Raw genomic sequence first — 16627 nt, 5'->3', positions numbered from 1 at the left:
CAGCTTAAGTCCCCGGTACCACCTGCAGTGATATACGAACGGGAAATTATATAAGTTTCTTCCCACCCTCTAAGCTGATTGGCTTAATCAATCGTTCACTGCAGTCCAGACCAAAGTATGTGAGCAGAATGGAAGGCCCTGTCCCAAATGGCTCCCTAAACACTTACAGTCTTCCTCCAAGTCTGCACTTTCGTGATGTAATGTCACTTTGACTGTTGGTAAGAAATCTCCTGTGGAGCTCGCTTCAATGCGGGGTTGGCAAAAGTGCGCATCGAGGGCTCATTTCAAGCGGAAAGGGGATGTTCGTGAGCACCCTTATGAGACCTAAAATGACAAATGAGACACCCATTAATAAACGTTTATGTTTATTTCTCAATATAAACTACATGTGGCGGCCATTAAAAGTCCACAAAACCATAAATGCATATGAAGTGTGCCATATGGGACCGGGCCAAAGTGGAGTGAGGAATGGACTTTTTTCTTTTTGAACGTCGGAGCGTCAATGTCTGTGAATGTGCGAGACTTCTGATTCATTAGATGAGCAGAATTACAAAGTACGATAAACAGTACAACTATTTGCATTATGAACTTTATTGTTCTTTTATTGTGTTTATTATTAATATAATAAATTAAAATGATAAATTAAAGTCCTCCTGTAGTCAATAATTTTATCCCTTTAAACTCATATTTGATCACCAAAGTTTTTTTCCATAATTCTTCATGCCTTAAAATAGCTTGAATGTAACTCTAATCCTTGAATCCTAAGAATTCTTGCCTCATTTAGTATACGCGGTTCTATGAATATGCAAATTAGCCCCGCCTCCACTCACTCACACCAGCTCATTGAAGATCACACATTGACCTGATTGGTTACAAGGTAGTTTGTGACGTCAGAAACACCAGCGATTTCAAACCGCGTTTTTTGGTTCACTGCAGTTTTGAGGAGAAAATACTCAGCAATGGTGTTGACTTATGCATTTGTATATGGTTTGACTTAAAGCATATTCAAAACACCACATAGACATATAAACAACATTAAAAGCTTGATTTAACTTTAACAAATACCAGTTTGCAATATCCAGCAGCATATCAGACTATTTTTGTATAACTTAAAATAACTAGAAGCGAATGACACCATAAGCTTCATACATTCATGTTACAAATGGCTGCGCCAGCTTTTACATAAAAAATAAGGTGGATAGGAAATGTAGGAAACCCTGAGTGGACCTGGAGTGGACCAGAACGCTTTGAGTGGTGTCAACTCTCTGTAGATCGTATACTGTTCCAGACCGGCTGTCACATTGATGCTTTGGCTTCTTTAGCAACTAACTATATTGGGAAAAACTATAAAAAACAACTGCGGTTTTTTACATAGATGTGATTATCTGCAGATTGTTTTTATTTGTTTGTGATATTGCTTACTTTTAATTTAAACATTACAGTTTTCAGTGTTTAATTTGCATGTTCCATAATGAAGCTTAACCTATAAAATAAATGACAACAGCTTCAAATGGTGGATGTTTGGTTACTCATAGGTGTGGTTTGGGCGTAACGTGAAATAAACCAATCAGAGCGTCATCTCACATTCCCTTTAAGAGCAGGCGCGCTTGTTCTATAGCGGATTCCTATTATAACGGTGGATTTGCCAGGCGCGCGCCAGGAGCGGTTCACAGCCAAGGAGACCGACGTTCTCGTCAGGGCCGTAAAACACAGAGAAGTGACGTTGGGGATGGAGAAATACACCCAAATTAACTTCGGTTAAACAGGCGTATGATAATTTGGGTAAATGTGTAAGCTAGATGTATGCTTTTATAATAAACTGTCTATCTATCTATCTATCTATCTATCTATCTATCTATCTATCTATCTATCTATCGTTCTATCGTTCTATCGTAATAATGTATGATTTGCAAAAATGAAAACTGCTGCTTCTGCGTAGATGAGAGAATCGAAGTGTATGCACGTTGTGCACACGCTACATTGATTATGGCCAAGCATGCGCCCTTAAAATAGCATATAATAACATGTGCAACGCGCCACTGACTTTAAACTAGTTTTTTTCGGTCAGTGGCGGAATTGTTTTCTAAACCTGCAAAATAGCATGAGGGAACGTTTGCGCCGGAACACGCCTCCTCTTTGCGCTGAACCGCCCCGGGAAGCGCAAGTGTATTTCTTAGTTAACTGACGTGCGTCTGTGGAGGAAAAAGTCTGCTGTGCGCGGGTGCAAAATAGGAATGATACATGCGTCGGTGTACAAAGTCAATTGCGCTGGGTGCAAGATAGGGCCCATAGTCTATCAACTTGCTGATTACATTGCTATAGCGCAGGAGTATATGGGCGATGTGGTGAATATGAAAACCATGCTCCAGAGTAAAATAACACTGTTACAAGAGTAAAATAACACAGTTACAAGGTGTGTGTAATTCAAGCTACTTTATTAAATATCTCCCAACCAATCTGCATTAACAATAGCTGCTTTTCAGTTTGCTTATATGTGCTGCTATCCTTCCACTCTCTTGTGAACCCTCACACACAAACGGGGTCTCAGTTTTTGTTATATTTAAGAGGGGAACTTTAAGGACTGACTATCTATCTATCTATCGTTCCATCCATCCATCCATCCATCTGTCTTTCTCACTCTCTTTTTCCCTCTGCTGTTTGGAGCAATTTCAATTTCACGCTCAGCTGGGACACATCATCCACTCCAGCTTCACACCTCCCCGTCAGCATGCTGTGGGCTCTCACAAGTTCAATCAACATCAACAACACATGGTATGCATGGAAAGTTGAACACCTATTATATGCATATGGCTATTATACACACTGGGTGGCTGATGGTCACAAATGTGGTTGAAGATGAACGCATGACAGCCTAAACAGACCTTAAGTCATAAATATATTGAAGGTCAGGCTGCACCTGATGCCTGGGAAAATATGTTAAGGATATATGCACAGTCCACTTAATAAATAAGAGAAATACAGAAATGCTGCTACAAGTTGAGTTGAAGTGAAGTAATTTTCTAAAGGCGAGATACTAAACCATCTAGGACAGTCAGTGAGATTAGGATTAGTATGTTCCATTGTACGTTGGAAATAGTATGTCAAAAGTGCCCAGATGGCATTCAGTTCTCTGTGGGTTTTCAAAGTGTGCATCTGTGCATGATTTTTGGGCTAATATCGCCCATAAACCATTGTGCTATGCAAGAGGACTGTGCAAATGTTCTCACAATAATGGAATATTAGCTTACTTAATACACTTGTTGTCACACTTCAACTTTAGTGAATATATATTGTTGGAAAATAAGTTTTTGAATAGATACAATCTCTAAAGTCATCAACCTCTTTAACCACACATTTGTTTTTTTCCACGTACACCCTCATCCTGACCCCTGAGGTAGAACGGGAAAACTAATACACTTTCAAATAATGTGCATTTAATGAGGATTGCGAATGAACCTTAGATTACCCTCAGACTAAAGTGAAGATTGAGTTTCAGTTGGCATGTTTGGAGACAGTCGTGTCTTTAGAGGTGTTCGCTGCATTAGTGACCCTTATGACTCCGCTTAAAAACTCACTTCTATGACATGACACTGCCACACTCATTCATATTCACAAGCTCCTCATGAATTATGCATCATTATGCAAAAATAAGGATTAAAAAAGAGTGGAGCAATTGGCTGTGACCTATGCAAAACATACAGAAAGAGAGATGGGAAAGAAAGAGAGAGTGCTGGGAGGATAGCATGACAGGAAACAAGACGTCTTATCTGAAATCTACAGTGCTGTGGTGTTATCTTCACGATCAAGTTGAATGCTTGAGTTGTCCACTTTAAAATGCATCAGCATACTCAACCTCTGCAGTTCGACAGAAACAAGAAACCAAGAAGCTGAGCTACAGTGTATACTAATGTAATTCTACCAGAACAACTTGGCGCAGTCAGAAAATGAGGAAAAACTATGGATTTTGCAATGCGTTTACAAACTTTTTTCCCCTTGTGTCATCTTGAAAAAGAAAAATACACCATAAACACATGAATTACTACATTCTAAAAACTATTATAATCTAAACAAAGAATTAAATAAACAAACTATTTCAATATTTATTGTGAAAATGAATTATTATTCAATTCCTTCACACATTTCCACCAAAGCAAAAAAAAAAAAAAAAAAAAAAAAAGCCACAAATAAAGTATTTTCAAAAGTGTATTTGGTTAACAAAGAGACAACAGTGTCTTTGAAAAGCAAAGGAGCAAAGTCAAGCTGTATTTTTGTATGCATATTTTTGTATTTTTAATGCAAAACTGTATTTTGGATACATACTGTACAAAGTTCTGTCATGAAACTCTAAATGGCGTAGGCTGATAGGTCCTCAACTCAATCTGCTTGCAATCACATCATTCTCTATAGGGCACAGCTGATTGGTTCCTGCTGTATCAGTAGCCAATGAATTTGCTGCTTAACCTTCAAACACTGGTCAACATTTTCTGTTAGCAATTGCAGCGCTTTCAGAAACCCTCCACCTTCCCCAGTTCCACCTGTATAGATCTGCTATAGGTAATTCATGTATGCTATATTGTACAGCAGCAGCATGTCTTACTTGCTCACAGCAGCGTCATGTATGTATTGGCAGTAGCAATTCCTGTACTTGCTCTCCAGCAGCAGCAATAACCAACAGTGGCAGCAATAACAGCAGCAGCATATCTATTATGCCAAGACCAAACATATCAACATTGGGTAACACTTTATAATAAGTAAACCGTAATAAAGTATTTACAAATCCTTTGCAAACTGTCACATTTGGTTTAGTTCATGTTCTTGGTTTCAGGTCTTTTATTTTGAAGTTTAGTCATGCCCATGTTTCCTGGTTTTGTCATGTGATAAAAAAAATTCGGATCAGGTTCGATTTTCTGCGTTTTCGCAACCAGCAAGCATTTTGAATGGTGTTTTGACAATTCAGAGCCACCGAATCATGAATACGAAGAAACGTATGCGAAAATTTCGGACTCAGTGTGCAAGGACCTTTACCCAACATTGTCATATCCATGCCAAACACAAAGAGAGTTGTCATGACAGAAATACTATTCTGAATGAATTTTTTATTTCGAGCAATATAGTGACATATATCAAAGGCAATAAAGAAACATTTGATTCAATCTATACAAGAAGGTAAATTCACCTTACTTTAACAACATAAATCAATCAATTGCTCGAAACGGAGTGGGAAGAAGTCAGACTTATTAAGACCCACCCCGGTCTGTTACAAAAAAACAAGAAAGAAAAACAAAGGTAGCTGCTTCCTTAATTATTAAAAGAATTTAAAAGTTTTTTTTTAAATAGGGCTTATTCACCTTCTTTCCTACATTTAGATAGGTGGGCAAATGCATTTTTGTCTGGATGCTTCCAATCCAAGTGCATGGATTGTTTTAGTTTGACAGGGTCAGCGATAGCTTAGCTTAGCTTAATGAATGGAATCCTTTGTTGCCAGCTAGCATGTCCTGAGTAAAAGTGAAAAAAAAAAACCCCTAAAAAAACACCTAATTACTTCTTGTGGCCTGCGTATTCACAACGAGTACAAATAGCGATGCAGATTAACACTAGGTGATTTCCTAGGCAGATATTGACTTGGTACTATATTAGGGGGAAGCACAGGCGAAGCACTGCTACTTGGGCGCAGAGATATCACGCAACACATGAAATCCCACAACTTGTGAATACAGGTATAATATGGGTCGACCTATACATGCGTCATGTTTGAAATAATCACTTACTCGGTGGACAGCTGTCCATTTGGTCCATTCGGCGTGGGACGTTTTTTCCAGTTCACTTTATCACACCGAAAAAAAAAAGCGAGTACTGCAGGATGGATCAACGCCGTGAAATCCTCGGTAGCTGTGACACAACTGCGGGCACGCTCATCTTGATCTTACGCGTTGAGCCTGGTCATCGATGGCAGTAACTTATCCCACTCGCCACAGCACAGACACTCTATTTCAGTCGGCATAGATTGGCATATTCCCCCACATTCACACCACCAGTTCGTGCTGGCTCTCATCCTCACGTCCTCAGGCTGTTGAGCGATCGCAACCTCCTCCTCCTGTCGTTCTATTTCCAAAGCACGCAGCTCATCTTCTGAAAACTCTGGTTCATAGAGGTATGGTTCTGGATCTTGACTGTCTGTCACCCTCTTCGTCTCTCACAAAATCAGCCATGTTCATCGCCATTCATGTACTGTAGGAAAAATAGCCAGCTATCTCTGCGTTGCGTGATATCTCTGCACCCAAGTAGCAGTGCTTCGCCTGTGCTTCACCCTAATATAGTCCCAAGTCAATATCTGCCTGGGAAATCGCCTAGTGTTAATCTGCATCGCTATTTGTACTCATTGTGAATACGCAGGCCACAAGAAGTAATTAGGTGTTGTTGTTTTTTTTTAATCACTTTTACTCAGGACATGCTAGCTGGCAACAAAGGATTCCATTCATGAAGCTAAGCTAAGCTCGCGCCGACCCTGTCAAACTAAAACAGTGCATGCACTGAGACAAAAATGCATTTGCCCACCTATCTAAATGTAGGAAAGAAGGTGAATAAGCGTGTTCCTTTAACGTTATTATAATATAATAATTAAAATTTTATATATACACATACGAAAAAAAAAAATCTTAAATACATACCATATAGTACCGCAGGTAACAATTATAGCAAAATCAACAATGGTAATCAGAATACCTACACAGCCTATGAATACATGAATACATCTATACAATTATAGTAATACCAACAATGGTAATCAGAATACCAACGAGGTAAGACAACACAGCCTATTAAAGCTGCATTCAGTAACTTCGGGATTTCTTCGCTGTATTCTCGCTTTTTGCTCGCAGGTTTCTCTCTAGAGCTCCCCCCACAGCTTCGGAATAGATATTTGACAACACTGTTGTAAAAACTCGTTGGCTATTCTCAGACACCAGAGGCTAGTAGATCAACGACATCAAAGCAGACGGGACATTCTTTAAAACGTCTTCTTCATTCGGGTTCGAACAGCGTGAGGGAGCGCAATAATGACAGCATTTTAGCAGATTTCTTTTGGCCGTAAAGCAATTGTTTACATCGCGAGACCTGATATCACGCGAGACTTCCTGACGCGGCGGCCGGCGGCCCGCCGGCTCAAAGTTGCAAGTGCGCATTTTCCGCTCAGGGGCACCAGGGGGGTGCGAAACGACCACCATTCAACCCGAAATAAGTAATATAACCATTCCAATGACTCCGAAGCTGTTCAGTTAAGGTAAAAAAAGTTACTTAGTTCACCTTTAATACATAAATACATCTATACAATTCTAGCAATACTAAGCAATTCTAGCAATGGAATTAGCCTCCGAAATATTTTTGGATTAGAAACTCCTTTCTCTTTCTAATGACATTTCGACCACCAATTTTTTTTTGTGATGAAAATGACACTGTGGAGAAAATGGTTATGGTATTGTAGGAAAAAATACAAATATGAGAGAATTCTCCTGTGATAGAAGTATGTCTACAGTTGGATATTATTAGCAGACAAATTAAGTGAGAATGTGAAAAGTGTTTAAAGAGTATTTATAGACCAAAAGGGCCAATAGAAACACTATAAACTATAAAACATTCTCTTGTTACAACTAAAATGTGATGTGTGCCCTTTTGGTTCCTGCCTCTTTCTCACCTCATCTTTCTCTTCGACTGCAACAAACTGACCCATTTCTAGAACAGTCAGCATTCATGAGGATTATGGGTTATAACCGCACACACACACACACACACACACAAATGAACAGGCATGCACACATACACAGTCAAGTTTGATGATTGTCTATGCTGTGCCCTTCGAAAGAGGATTATAGTGGCCGTGAAAAGGCAGTGAATTATTGACAAAAAAGGGACTGGATTTAGATTTTAGGCCAGCCGGGGCTAAACAGGAAAGAAATAGAGAGAGAGAAAGGTCATCCAAAACCGTCAAGCAGGCAGTTACAGGCACATTTACTGTATTCTGTTTTTCTCAGGTTTTCGCAAGCTCTCCAAGTGATGAGCTCAATTACAGCACTCATGGAATCTTTCCTGATGGATCAGCAGCTGTCAGTGATTCAGGTAAACACCTACATTCATGGCAGCTCAGGGAGAGTACAATCCAATATCCATCAGGTCTCCGGGGACAAAAGCTGTTCAGATGCCATTGCTTTCTTTCTTGTAATTGTAGTCTTCAGGGTACTAGTGCTACTGGCCAGCTGTGCGCTCATGTGGAAGACACAACGGCTGTCCCACAATGCACTTTCAGCCTTCATTCTGACATCTGAGGTCGAAGAATTACAGGATTTAAGCAATTTTAAGTGTGTCTGAGTGTATCAAAAAGGTTCAAGAGAACCCGGTACATTGGAAAAGGCTCAGCTCACTGTTGAGTAAGCAAAAAGTGGCCTCTGAAGAAATTTGCAAGTGAAATTTTCTCAGCACTCCAGTGTGGATTTGTTTGGCAGGCACCAAGCTGGGCAACTTAAAAGCACAAGGCAACAATTATGTGTCATCAAATGTTACCAGACTTATGATTTTCACTTGGTGACAGAGCAAAAAAAAGCAGCAAACTCATAGACCAGAGACTGTAGAGACCCTAGAATACCCCAGCAACTCCAAGCCAATTAAACCGGGGACACACTTAACGACTGACTGCAAGGCCGATTATGAATGTAATTTGATACTTACGACTGATCATGCCCAAATGCGCCGAGTCAGAGACAGTTGCGTTCAGTCTGTGTTTAAAATCTGCTCCAGTCATGGGAAACAGTCTGTAAGTGTGTTAAGTTCAGTCTTAAAAATGTTTCAGCTGGTCGTTAAGTGTGTCCCCAGCATTAGCAAACATTAAGAACACCCTAACAGCCACCTAGCAATGCCCTAGCAAAAAAATTTACAATACCGTTGAAACCACCTAGTAATGCCGCAATCATCACAAACACCCTAACAAATACTTAGCAACACCCAAGCAAACATCTACCCTAGCAATTGCTTAGCAAAGCCCTAGCAACATCTACTAAACCTTAGCATCCACCTAGCAATGCCCTAAAAACTGTCACAAACACCCTAACAACCACTTAGCAATGCCCTTGCAACCATTTAGAAAAACCATCAATACTCTAGCAACCAATTAGCAATGGCAACCTTTCAGTCGCCTAACAACCATTTACAAAACACTGGCATTCCTAGCAATGCCTTAACTACGATTACAACCACTTAGCAACTCCCTAGCACCCATCACAAACACCCTCACAACCACTTAGCAACCATCCACAACCCTAGCAACATTTAATCATCTAGAACACTCTAACAACTACCTAGCAACCATCTAAAAGACCCTAACCACTTAGCACTGGCCAATTCATAGTTTTCATATAACACCCACCTGGAGGGCAAAACAAGTCAACGAGCAAATCTTAATAATTTTCCATAGAAAAACATTATAAAGGGAAACGACTAACCATTCAGCTTGTTGAATTTATAATCTGGGCTCATCTGCTCAACTCTATATAGTAGGGTACAGCGGGGCTAAAGGCGCCACAGGGTAAAAGGTGCCTTTGATTTTATTTTCCTCTAAACCACTAGATGGCACAAAAACTTCCCGCAGCACTTTCCAAAACATCCACTTTTCAAGATGCACGTGGACATTTGCAAATACTGTCTTTACAGTGTGTTCAATCGCTGAGGATTCAGGAAGGTAATGGGCTATTCATTTTCGAAAGGCACAGTAAGCAGTAGACCAATCACAACAGAATGGGCCATCTGACCAATCAGAGCAGAGTAGGCTCTCGGAAAGGAGGGGTTTAGAGAGACTGAATCTTCAAACGAATCGTTTGAGAATCTTTGAAAAATGTGGTGTTATGAGACAATGTATATTATAAGAAAATTTTAGGTTTTTTGACCTGCATGTAAACCTGTTGTAGGAGACCTCCAAAACAAATTCAGGAGCCTTTAAAATAGCATAATATGTGCACTTTAACAATAAGACCAGGCTGCATTAACAAATTCAAACAAATAAAAACACACGTACTTTCCCTAAAATTTCAAAGAGGGGCATCTGTTGAGCCAGAGGCTTAACTACAAAATAATGCCATTGGACACAAAAAAAATACACACAGATGCTTAGTCATAAACAAATACATACATTAAACAAACAGATCACAGCAGTTCTGCGCCAACGCTAATTGTATTCTGTTCACATACAGTTTAATATACAGACATTAACATTCAGAAAACACACTCATGTTCATGATCCACTGCCTCGCATTCTCTAAACACATGCACGCACGTACACTGTCATCACTCACATATGGCTTCTCTGGTGTGCATGGCCAAACACAGACCCACATCTACACACAGAGACACACGAGGGTATGCCACTGTTGTTTAGGAACTTTAGGGCTGAAGCACACTAATGTTAATTCAGGCCACATCAGCATGACGTTTGCACATCCACAGCATGGAAATGAGATGTGGCTGTGCACGCACACACACACAGACGGGATGCAAATTCTGTGTGCATCATGTAATAATACATGAGTGAATGAGGGAGTGGGAAAATTATATGACAAGTGGGAGAAAAATAGGAGAAATAAAGAGCAAGCAAAATGAACACAGGATGCTTCTGAAGTGTATGTTTGCATAGATTATAGTATAGAATAATTATAGTTGAAGAAAGAAATGCTTAGCAAGCGAAGTCGCTTCAAAGTTTTGCATCTTCAGAAGTGGAGGCGCAAATGTAACCCCTCCACCCGGGTCCTACTCGCCCCGCTCTGTGCGGGCCTCGAACCTGGGTCTCCGGCGTGAGTCAGGCGCTCTAACAAGGAAGCTAAAGACTGAAGCCCCTAGCATCTGTCGCTAGAGCGCCTATTGAGATCAGAGGAGAGAGGTTTGCTTGCACAGCGACTACTAGCTGGCCCCCGTTACACAAAGTTACAAAAAATACTGCGAAATGCTGTGAAAACCTGAGCACTGAACATTGGGGGTGCGGGGGCATATATTTTCAGCCTTTTTCTCTTTCGGCCAAAAACCGAAAATGCCATTTTGCATCTTTCGGTGCATCCCTAATAAGATTAAGGGCCCTATTTTAACGATCTAAGCGCATGGTCTAAAGCACACAACGCAAGTTCACTTAGGACGTGTCCGAATCCACTTTTGGCCAGTTGCGCTCGTGCCATGGCAGATTTGCTATTTACAAGACGGAATTTGATAGTGGAAAGACTGAACGAGTCTCCAGAGCGCAAACGGAACTGCTCGTGCGCAAGGTAAAAGTGTGCAAGCAGACCATCAACGGGACAAGCCGGATTCCACCATATCTTTATGTACATAATAATAATCTTTTACATTGTAATCCTTTTATTTTAAATATTTGGCATGTTTTTGTGCCCTGTGTGTTTAATAAGCAGAGTGTACGCTAAACAAAAACAAATATTGCGCCATTGACTTTAGACCAGGTTTCAGTTGGTCAATGGCATAGTCTGTTTCTGTTGCCTCAAAATAGAACCAACAATGCGCCTGAACACACCTCGTTTTCAGACCAGCACGCCCATGGGCGCACAAATGGGCGCAAATGCGCGCAAATGCATTTGCTATTTAAACAACGAGGCGCAGGACGTGAAAATGATAACTGCGTCGGACTGAAACTAGCAAAAAAACATTAGCGCCACGCTTGGCGCTGCATTGCGCCGGGTGTAAGATAGTGCCCTAAATATATATCTTTTTTTATTTCATTTCAGTTAAAGTTAAAGTAACAAGAGTGGTTTTAGATTTAGTTTTAGTTATCCCTTCTTAACCCTTCTTCAAATGACTCATTTACCACCAATATAACAACAAATATAACCTGTCTTTATGAGTGAGTCATTGAATCATTTATTCAAGCTATTCATTTAAGTACACTTCATTCAATCAGGTAAACTTCATACACTCCCTCTGAGTCAGTCATTGAATCATTCCCTCAAAAGATTAATTCAAAAACACTGATTATTTCAAGAATAAAAAAACACTATAATGTTTGATGTTTGGAGATGTGTGGTGCTTGACTCTGTTTTTACTTTACTTGGAACTATTTTCGTTGGCTAAAAATCGACTAAATAACTGACAATATGTCTCTATAAATTCTAAGTTAATCATATATATTGTTCATTGAACCTTTGAATAAAAGCATTATCACACCCACAATTATGCCATTGGACTGAATATTGTGGATTTTGCTACAGTATGCTTATCAAGTAGTTAGTTTACACTTTTAGAGATCCATATAAAATCTCTGATTGCATAGGATTCTCCTCCATTACATAAACCACTTCTTCCCAGAGCCTTCCAGTATCCCCACTAGAAGATCACCCATAAATACCAATATATCTTTTACAGAGATCACTCCAGTCTACACAGTCAATCATTATTCAATTAACTGACTCCATTCAGAATGCACACAGACGAGTTGGAGACACACTTGTGAACTCTCTCACTTAAAAATGAAGAGTAAGATTGTGTGTGTGTGTGTGTGTGTGTGTGTGTGTGTGTGTGTGTGTGTGTGTGTGTGTGTGTGTGTGTGTGTGTCTTAGGAGTGTACTTAAAAGAAGAAAAAAAAGGATAGTTAAAATAACATGAGGCCGAAGAATGGCAAGTTAATTAAGGTTTAATTTTAGTCGATAAGCCCGAGAGATGAACCACCATCAAACACAGGAGAACGAGGGATGGAAGAGAATCAGCCAGAGGGAGAATGAAAAGTAGCGCATGGACAATACGAGTATGCATACATCCACAGTAAGCTGCAGAGTGTGTATGTGGGTCACCGTGGGGTAAACTTTATGCCTCAAAATGACATAAACACACACAACTTACAGTCAGAACACATGTAGAGCTGCTGGTTTAAAAACTATTAGATTATCACACACATACACATTTTCACATATCACTGGGTTAACGATGTAAATAAGTAATTGATGAGTAAATAGATAGAAACACAAATATGCTCGCTCTCGCAAAGGGTTAATTAGATAGCAGAAACCATGAGCCTCTTACAGCTAAATCAGTTAGCATGATCCAATGAGTGGAATGTGTATCTGCATGTGTGTGTGTGTGTGTGTGTGTGTGTACCTACTTAACCATATTTTGTGGACAAATCTTTACCCACAAGTGAACTAAAACTCCTTTTGGGAACGTCCTAATTTGTAAAAGATATGGAAGCTTGTTTCCAACACGGAATTAAAAATAATTTCTATTGTTTTATATATACAACTAGCTATAAATGCTTGTAATACTTCACCCTAACCCCCACAGAAAACTATGCATTTTTACAATAAAAAAAAACACAACCTTTTTTTACTTTATTTTTATACTCTTTTTATGGAAGGCTGTTTCTGTCATGGAATAAAAAAAAAACTGAATACATTTTTTTTTACTCACAATTCTGACTTGCAAGTTTATATATTTAACTTGCAATTGTGAGTTTGTATCTCACAATTCTGAGAAAAAAAGTCCCATCCTATTTCTTTATATAAACAGCTACTAGAAAAAAATCTTTAAAACTAGTATTATAAGCATTTATAGCTAGTTATATAAAAACAATAGAAGTCTATGGAATGTGCCCATTTAGCTGTGCATATGCAAATCTGCTTGCAGATTTATGTGGATACCTATAGATTAACACAGAGCTGTCAATCAAAACCAGTCAGTAATGGCATTTCACACACACTGGTGGTCTCTAAGCCCATTTCCCAGCAGGCAGCTCATCTATGTGACATTCTAATGAGGTTAAGCTATCCAGATTTATTAAAATAATTGCCATGTCTCATCACGATGACAGTATCATGCACCAATGACAGTGGCCCTGTCTCGTGATGGATGATTAAATATTTTTAATCAAATGATTGCTGATATTTGTAATGTGAGAGTTGTTTTGATGAATCTTCTAACGATTTTTAAAAAGCTGTATATATTGCTAATAAATATTTTAGGACATTTAAAGTGATCTTTCAGAACTGTGTGTGAAGCTGGAAGAGACATCAGCGTGACCTTTATGTGACCTTAAACATGCTGATTACTAAAAATCATGAGGGGAAAGGTTAGAGACTCTGCGTGTGTGTGCTCATATGATTCAGTATGCAACATTTATGAGTCACCTGACATCATGTTTTATTAAACAGCTATGCATTTAGAAATCAGCACTGCCCACCACACAGGGGGACTTTAAACTTCAATAGCAAAAATGGTTTAAGAATTTGTAAGTTAATTTCACCGATTTAACGGACCTTTTGCTTCAACACTCAAAACTGTTAAGTCTTTGCATGACTTTATCAAAACATTTTTGTAAAAAATAAAATAAGGTCAATATTTATAATATAATATAATACTGTATAATATAATATAATATAATATAATAAATTCCTTGAGTTCATTTCAGTTATTTTAGTATTATTTATAGTTCTCTTACGAGAGTACTCTCGTGTTGCGTAAGCTAGCTTACGCTACGGGGAAAATCCCTTTTCTCGAGAATACTGAAGCCAAAAATTATCCTTAATTTTGTATTATTTTAAAACGCATTTTGCTGCAGAGAGCAGACCTAGGCGAGGCAGCTCGCACGCCTATTGGCTGCTCTGCGGCAACTTGCTGCAACCTATCGAGAGGCTGCTCGTGACGTAAGCACCAATGAGGGCGCTGGCGCCCTCAGTCGTCACGGCCTGCCAGAATGGGCGTGGCTTATGCTTTTATAAGCCAGATCCCGATAGGATGCTCTTTGATTTTTCATCTCTTCAGCGAAGTGTACACATCCCTGGATCTCTGGAAGAAGCCTGCGCCGTCGAAAAGGCACTGCAGCGGGACGAGCCATCTGTATCACAGAGCCTAGTGTCTGAGGAAGCCGGCAGTCTTCGCCTACGCTGCCGCCGGTCAGGCCGCTTCAGCGCTTCACTCCATGGCTGTGCTTCAAATTTATCAGGCCAACCTTCTCCGCTCTATGGACGAGGCAGGCCCGGATCCTGAAAGCTTCACGGATCTCAGAAGCGCCACATCCGCTGCACAGGCCATTGGGAGGAACATGGCGTCTCTCACCGTCACCGAGAGACACTTGTGGCTCACACTGTCAGAGATGAAGGACTCCGACAGAGCCACCTTCCTTGAAGCGCCCGTGTCTCCTTCCGGTCTCTTCGGCCCGTCTGTAAAAGGCTTTGCTGAGTGCTACTCGGAGGTACAGAAGACGTCGCAGGCCATGCAACACTTCATTCCCAGGCACTCGAGTTCCGCGACAGGTCGCTCTAAAAAGCAGCCGCCTCACAGCCATGGAGTGAAGCGCCTCCCCCCTGGGGACCCAGGCCCAAGATTGCGCTGAATCCTGAGCCTCCCAAGTCTTCCTGACCACTCTGAGAAGACGACAACGGTCGAGTCCCGCTGCGGCCGGACCGCCATCGAAAGCAGCACGCTTCGCTCTCGCAGTTCCCACAGCAGAGGTGACTGGAGGAGTGTATTTTGCAGCCAACGAGCCCGATATACAACCCGCTCGCCTGTACCCAAACGCCGTTTTCACGGCGACCCAGATAAATCTCAAAAAGAGCATTATGTCTGTTTGTGCGGCTCACGCCGAAAGTGTTATAAATGTAAGAATTGTGCCCACTTCCCAGTGCTCACCCCTACACATAAGCACGGCCCGTTCAGTGACACTCACTCATTCAGGGCCCACATCAATAAAATCGGCTCAGGCCGCGTGTGTTTCAAATGTAGGAAATGTGCCCGCTGCTCAGTGCTCACCCCTACTCATAAACACTGCCCATTCAGTGACACACACTCACTTAGGGCTCCCATCAATAAACACCCATGGTGTTTTAAGTGTAAGAAGTGTGCCCGCTTCTCAGCGCTCACTAATAAACACTGCACGCACTGTGTCACATACACATATAGGGCTCCCTTCAATAAAACACTTCCCAGTCCCCGTGACAAGAGCGTTACGTGTAAATCGGCCGGCCGCTGTTCTCAGCGCGCTGCCCCATATAAGCACTGTAAGCACAGTGTCAGTGTATCAGCCCAATCGGGTCTCCGGGTCCCTAATACACGGCGACCAGAGCCCAGATACCATTCTTCCCCTAGCCATACGTGCAAAAGCATGGGAAATGATCCCGGGCGTGTCAGAATGGGTGTTGAACATTATAAAGCGAGGCTATTCGCTGCAGTTCGCTCGCAGACCCCCGCGCTTTCGAGCCAGGGTCGAAACTACGGTGAAAGGCGAAGTAGCCCATCTACTTCGCGCCAAGATAGCGAAACTGCTGAAAAAAGGAGCCATAGAAACCGTCCCTCTGGCACAGAGCGAGTCGGGCTTCTACAGCCGGTACTTCCTAGTACCCAAGAAGGATAGCGGTCTCAGTCCCATCCTGGATCTCAGGCGTTTGAACAAAGCCCTTATGAAGAGGTCGTTCAGAATGCTCACGACCAGACAAATCCTCGCGCAAATTCGCCCAAGGGACTGGTTTATTTCAGTGGATCTGAAGGATGCATATTTTCAGATACAAATAGCGCCCCGTCACAGGCCTTTCTTGAGATTCGCCTTCGAGGGCCAGGCCTATCAGTACACCGTCCTTCCGTTCGGCCTGTCTTTAGCACCTCGTACATT

At 41.1% G+C, this 16627-nt stretch overlaps 1 protein-coding gene across 8 annotated transcripts in view; it reads right to left on the bottom strand.

Annotated features, from left to right (window-relative positions):
• dlgap1b (discs, large homolog-associated protein 1b) overlaps positions 1–16627 on the bottom strand; it is a 143759-nt gene that overhangs the window by 90490 nt on the left and 36642 nt on the right. Inside the window, exon 1 of one of the 8 annotated variants that reach the window (XM_084399645.1) lies at positions 168–265. The exons of the other annotated variants lie outside the window; for them this stretch is intronic. The gene's annotated coding sequence lies outside the window, so the exon portion shown is untranslated. Of the gene's footprint in view, positions 1–167; positions 266–16627 lie in introns of those variants that run through there. 8 annotated transcript variants of the gene reach the window in all.

Source organism: Rutilus rutilus (genome assembly GCF_951802725.1).
Source record: "Rutilus rutilus genome assembly, chromosome: 24".
In the NCBI taxonomy this organism is placed as follows: Eukaryota; Metazoa; Chordata; class Actinopteri; order Cypriniformes; family Leuciscidae; genus Rutilus; species Rutilus rutilus.
Note: the sequence above shows the minus strand (reverse complement) of the source record. Positions and strands in the feature narration are given on the sequence as shown.